The sequence below is a fragment of the Pundamilia nyererei genome, unplaced genomic scaffold, assembly GCF_000239375.1.
Source record: "Pundamilia nyererei isolate P.nyererei 1_Seehausen unplaced genomic scaffold, PunNye1.0 scaffold00530, whole genome shotgun sequence".
Taxonomy (NCBI): Eukaryota; Metazoa; Chordata; class Actinopteri; order Cichliformes; family Cichlidae; genus Pundamilia; species Pundamilia nyererei.
In genome coordinates, this window is record NW_005187931.1 from 153259 (window position 1) to 159830 (window position 6572).

Below are 6572 nucleotides of genomic sequence, written 5' to 3' on the forward strand. Positions count from 1 at the left end.
GGGCTTAAGCACCTGCCCCTTTCCTGATGGATGCCCCAAGTGCCCTTTTCTTGAGGCAAATGTTTTTTTATGTGTGTGTGCATGTAGAGTCCTGCCTGTGCCCTCAACAATAATATTTAACTATTACTATAACTATCAGATGGACAGCAAGTGGAGATGATACATGAGACGAGGAGATGAAAGGAGGAAGAGAAGCAATGAGTGATTCACAAGCAGAGCCTAGTTTATTTCTCACAGTTGGTGACACTGCAGTGTCACCAGTCTTTGGATTTTATTATTGTGTCATAAGACTTGTTTAATTAGCTACCATCTTTCCTATGGACTCTTTAATGCCTCAGATCAACACAGCCCTGTCCTCCAGCACCATCAGCAGCAGCAGCAACCCCTCAACAGCAACATTGCACCCCATCAGGTAAAACATAAACTGCGTTTGCTTTGCATTGTTCCCACCTGATGACAGTGATATAGTATGATATGATTCCATATTAGATTCTTGATAAATGTGTGTTGTTGTTCTCCAGCCTGGATCTGTGCCCCTTTTTAACTTTAAGCATCAACCCTTTTAAACATTTCTGCATGGCCCTGCTAAAGATATGTGTTCTCTTGCTCTTTCTGCAGACTAGCTGGTGTCACAGGAGTGAAGAGGCCTCACCTTTGTGTCTTGAGGAATCAACAAGAGTCATCAGCGCCTCAAAGTTTAATGGTGCGTTGTTGTGTATTTGTGTGTGGCTTATTTAGTGATTCAGAGCACTAACTAGGCTCCACCCATAAATATGCTGCAGCATACTATACTGCAATACCTGGATAATGTATGATATTAGGGGTGTCCAGATTCATAGGCTGCATCCTCCTGAGGACCCGGCCTTTGCGGTCTACGTGGGCCGGGTCCTCAGAAGGTAGGGTAGGCCAGAAGTGAGCGGCTGTGAAACTGGACGGTCTAGCCTTCAGATTTGCATCACCAGCTGTCTTGGTGGAGTTTAATAAACTCGGCCGTCTGCTCATTTCTGTCTAAAATATAACAGGATACTGGCATAATTCTCGATCATCTCACATTTCTGATAATCAGTTTTCATTTGACTTTTATTCAGCTGTGTGAAAACTATAACTTTAATCTCAGCCAAACCGATTTACTCACAAACAAATAAAACACTGAAAAAAGCCAAATTAACATTTTTAAGTTCTCTAAGTGACTTATATCATGTTTAACCTGAGTAGCGAAAGACAGAGGGGGGGGGGTTCACTGTTATTGCCCCGGCTAGCTGTCGAGCTGGTTGCTAACAGACGTCTCCGAAAATGTCGCAGCACTTCTGAAAATATGTGATGTCTTGATAAACCGAGCAGATATTTGAAGTTTACACAGCTACATTCTTGCCTAAAAATATCTTAAAAGTTTATTTTGTGACTCAGAAAGAGTAATTGGAGTAATATTAAAACTTAGTAGCTGCTGACATTGGCGGAAACTGGAATTGGCTGGGCCATGCTAGGAATTCTGGAATATGGTGGGCCACCAAGGACACACCCGACCCATCCTTCAAATTGGAGGAAAAGGAGGATGCATTTGTCGGAGTCTACGAATTTGGACTGAATTGTACATAAGAATAGCACGGATTATAAATTTTATAGATTTTAAGTAGATGCTTGTGCATTCTTAAAGTCTTATAGGTTGAATTGAACTTTGTGATCAGTTCAGAGCCTCCCAGTCAGTGCTGTTCTCCATGCCTGTCTGACTGTACATGATGTTATTAGCACAAACACTTTAAAGGGGATCAGTTAGGACTTCAGCAATAATACAGACAGCAATGTAGTTAGCAATAAAACAGTTTTATTTGGAATTAACTTAAAAAACAAACAAACATCTCTGTCCTATTTTTTTTTTGTGTGTCATACAGGAAAGAAGCAGCAGCAACAGGAGATGGATATCTCTAACAAGTTGATTTGTTTACATTTTCACATCTTAATTTTTAAGTGAAATGTGCATTTTGAGTTTATACACTATATGCATATAAGGTGACCGTTTCCTTTTGCAGAATTTTTGTGTGGTGCATTTTTTTTTTCTATGTCTTAACAAAAGGTTGAACAAAGGTGCTTAATTTAACCTAGACCTGACCCTGAAAAAGGCGTATGAACCCTGTGAGTAATTGTAATTTCATTACAGAAGATAGGTCCATTTAGAGTAGTATCAGATTTGATCAAAAAATCGGAATTGAGCTGCAGACCTGCAGTGTGAACGTAGCCTTAGAGTAGGTTAGTTGTTTTGTTTGCTCGCAGTTTGACAGCCCTATTAAAGATTAATATCAGTTTGTACATGCTTCAGATAGCTTTTCTTCAAATTCTTTAATTCTCGCTTTTGCAACGTTTTGCTTTTGCGTTACTCGCAACAGCAACTCCACCTCATTGTTTGTCCATTTAAAAAAACTTGGTGGTTTTCCTCAACCGTTTGCCGCAACGTTTCAGAGAGCCGGAAAGTAAATAAACAGCAGACAGAAATGAGGCAGGTCGAATCTTCTTGCGTTTCACGCATGCGCAGTACTGGAACGTAAGAGTTTTTGTCTGTTTCAATGTTGACGCACAAATCTGTCAAAACAACTGAAAACGCTAGTGTGGATGTGGAGCGTTTTCAGATGAAAACAGTTTTCAAATCTGTCCGGGCTAGTGTGGATGTAGCTTTAGAGGGACAATGACAGGCGAGGTCTCAATATGTAATCTGTTTCTGAGAAGCAATTAGAGAAAACTTTAAAGAGCTCATGTGAGATGGGTGGCTTCTAAAAATAAATGACAGGCCTTCTTTTTGTCTTATATTTCATTCTGTTTATTCATCCTTCTGTGGGTCAATAATTTCGAATTTGTCCTTTTTTCTTTTCTCTTTTTTCTTTTTTTTTTTTTTAACACTTGATAAGGTGCCTGTTTAAATGAATTCACTCATCTCCCTTCATGGACTACACTTGAATAACGTTGCACTCTACCTTATCTAACCAGCATATTAAGAGGCTGAGACAGGCTGTGTTCAAAGGGCATGTTCTTCCTCTGCTTCTCGTGCTTCAGCTCCGCACACCTGGGTTCATTAACTCACATACTGGTAAAGCTCTGATCAGTTGCCCACTACTTACGATGGAGGAGGGATTTCATCAGATGCTGCATTATTAGGCTCAGAAACAGTTATGGAAGTCGGCTCTTTCAGTCTAAAACTTTGCATGCTACGGCTCATTCACCTCATCTTACCCTCTCTCTGCAGGAAATTGGGACCCACTGAGAGAGAGAATTCCTGTGGACCTGCCTGAACTGAAGCTTTGGATTCACTAACTGGAAATCCTTCTGTTGTCACATTCTGTTGTTACTTCACTGTAAATAAACGCACTGAACTTAATCCTGCAAGTCTGTGTTATGAGTCCAGTCAGTCCATTAGTTATGACCGTGTGGGGGAATTCCTCATCTGATTTCAATGTCTTGGTCTAAATCCCCAAATGCATCAACAAGAAAAAGATTAGTAACATTCAATTCAGTTTTATTTATGTATTTATTGTATTTAGCACCAAATGACAACATTTACCTCGAGGCACTCACAACCATTTAAAAAAACTCTGTGGACTTTAATATATCTTAATGTAGCGATTAAAGAAGTTGGTAAGTAGACATGAATCCACATAAAACACCGCTCAGGATGTTGCATCATTAATAAATGCAGTGTAAAATTATGATAAAGAAAAACATTTTCCAGGCTCATGTTGGACCCCTTGTCATCACACAGCATGTTATAAAAAAGTGGCTACTCAAGAGTTTAACTCTTTAATTTGCCAAGCTATGTTTGTGACATTTAATTACTCTATTTGTGATTATCATGCCTGTACTGGTTCTTTTAGTTTTAAAATGTTACTTATTTGACCTTTTTAATCATTTTTAATGCAGAGAGGGGTTAAACCAACTCAACCATCTCTACGGAAACGTCACATTGGACTCAAACTATTTGCTTCGACACTTCTGTCAGCCATGAATCAAACATCAAAATGTGGTTATACAAAGTGGAAAAATTAAAATCTAATCAAATAAATAAAATCTTTAATTTCACAAAATATATATATTATTTATTTCACACTATATCCCAGCAAAACTATGAAAAGAGGTAGGGGTACATATGTATATTAACCAGTTATCCATACTTTATTACAACATCTTTGCTCTCCACCATTGCACATATAAATATAATATTGTTTGTGGCTTAGATCTAAGCTTTTCTCTATAAAACACATGAGTCACAAAAAAAAAATCAAATGTAACTGTAAGAAAAAGAAGACCTAATAAGCAATAATATACAGCTTTCATTTTTCTCTATTACCATTAAGGTTTATGTGAATATTATACATCCAGTGGAAGAAAGAAGAACGTTTATTTGAATGTGTAAAGGTGACAGGAAGTATGAGATTTTCACACATGCAGAGGAGATTGTGTTTCCGAAACAGATCAGGACATAATTGAAGAGGAGACTGTCTGCAGTGAGAAGAAATTCTCAACTGACAGCAAAACATGAAGGCAACATCAACACCTGTGTGATGCCTTCACTGACCAGACCTGAAGGGAGTGTTTGCATTTTTCTTTTTTTTAGACTAGTAAAAATGTAGAATATATTATGGAAAGTGTTGATTTTATCATTTGTCTCTAAAGCCTGTTTTTTTCATTCTTTGTGTTACAGCCTTACCAGTGAGATCTGGAGATGAATGATGAAGCCGATGTACTTACTGTTTACCACTGACCAGCAGGCGTCTGTATGCTGGGCTTACACTTTCTATGGACGTGTAACAGTGTTTATGTCGTATGTTTATAGTGCATGCCAGGTTAACCACAGTATTGTGAGGGTTATTGGCTCAATAGCGCCCTCTCTCATAAGCAGTGAATAAATGCCACTGGCAGCATTAAAACATTGCCAGATTACAGGGGACAAGGTTAAAGTCAGTTGTAGATCACAGCACTCTGCATCACAGTACACTTTCTGGGACCATTACATATTGGTATTATTGCTATCACTATATGGAGAATATGACCACTGTATATTGTCTGACTTAATAAAATAATCTCCACTGATGACTGTTAATAAGAACTAAAGGATAAGCAAGTCTCGTTCATCATTTACTACACAACACAGAGACAAGTGATTTTTTTTGAACAGCCAGCAAAGTGATTGAGCCTGGTTACAGAGGCAATATGCTAGCTGAGCTAGTAAGGATTAGCTGGCCACAGCATGTTACTCAATTATCCAAACATGGTCAGTTCTGGTCAGAACAACATGTTTGGCAGTGAAACACTACGATACTATTAAAGATTAGTAAGAAAAAAATAATTTATTCTACAAGAAACGAAACAGCAGTTTGAAACAGATCAGCTCTTTAGTACCAGGAGAGGTTCCGGATTTAAAACAAGTGCAGAAACACTGAAAAGCTGCAGCTCTGCTGTAATACACCAGTATTACCAGCAGGTGGAAGCAGACTGTACACGTGAATCAAAGACCTTTCAAATTCCACTTTGTATTTTCAAGCTCTGTGGGATTTGAGCTGATTAAGGAACCAGAATCAAAACCAAGAAATGATTAAGATGTCTAGTTTAACTCACATATTTATATGTTTGTAGTTTATCAAAGCAGGAATATACATAAAATCTATCATAGAATCATATCATAATCATAGAATCTAGTCTACATAAATCTACATAAAAGCAGTTCTAGATGAACACCATTTATTCAAATCGTCTCCACAAAAGAGGTGACAGGCTGACAAAGTTAAACTTGATATAAAAGTCTGCGGGAACTCGACATCCTAGTCACTGGAAACTCCCATTATCCCCATAACACAATCTTCCACGCTATTCAAGTCATTGCAGGCTGTGTGTGTAGTTACATTTCTCAAGAGGTCATGTGGATGTTTACATCATAGATTTCCCACAGAAGAATAACTGAGGCAATAGTGAAATGCTCAAAGACACAACAGAGCTCTGATTTAGAAGTGATGCTTTGTAGTGACATCAGTGATGACATCATCATACTCATCATCCAATCCCTGTTCAGGTTGAGTGGCCAGGTTGGATGCACAAAGGTCATTTCCTGTTTAAAAAATAAATAAGAAAGGAAGTATCAGGTCTAAACTCAGGAAGAGGTTAAACAGAGAGATGAGTAACCATCACAGTATTGATTGATCAGTGAATGATTCAGAGTGCTACCTCTGGCTCTGTGTAGATATAAAGACACCATGAGGACAGTGGAAATAAGGTATGGACAGAACACCACCAGGTGGAGGACCACTCTGAACCCAAGCTTGAGGGAGGGGAGATCAGGGTGTGGTCCCGAGGTGAATGGCATTACTGTGGTTGTAGGTTTACCTGCAGACAGAATCCCACGTGTTCAGGTGAATATGTGGATGACATAAGAGGTGAAATCAGAGTGAAGCTCCTCACCTGTGACAGTGATCCAGCTGGATGGAGACTCTCCATGACCGCTGATGTCACACTTGTAGAGGCCTTCATCAGACCTGGAAACATGCTGGATGGTCATGTGACCTGTAGGCTGCTTCCTGATGAGGGAGCCATCTTTA

General features: G+C 38.9%; 1 protein-coding gene and 2 long non-coding RNA genes across 4 annotated transcripts in view; 2 read left to right on the forward strand and 1 right to left on the reverse strand.

The window, feature by feature from the left end:
• The window catches only part of LOC102208681 (uncharacterized), a 5130-nt gene extending 4764 nt beyond the window's left edge, over positions 1-366 (forward strand). For both annotated transcript variants that reach the window (XM_005754272.1, XM_013907818.1), the window contains one exon: positions 339-366. The gene's annotated coding sequence lies outside the window, so the exon portion shown is untranslated. The remainder of the gene's footprint in view (positions 1-338) is intronic.
• Positions 367-379: 13 nt separating this feature from the next.
• On the forward strand, positions 380-3364 carry LOC106455955 (uncharacterized). The gene is made up of 3 exons (XR_001290167.1): positions 380-412; positions 619-703; positions 3233-3364. It is a non-coding gene; the product is annotated as an uncharacterized LOC106455955 (long non-coding RNA).
• Positions 3365-5488: 2124 nt separating this feature from the next.
• LOC102209544 (uncharacterized) lies at positions 5489-6469 on the reverse strand. The gene is made up of 3 exons (XR_312388.1): positions 6436-6469; positions 6202-6360; positions 5489-6085 (listed from the first exon to the last, which is right to left on the reverse strand). It is a non-coding gene; the product is annotated as an uncharacterized LOC102209544 (long non-coding RNA).
• Positions 6470-6572: the final 103 nt, after the last annotated feature.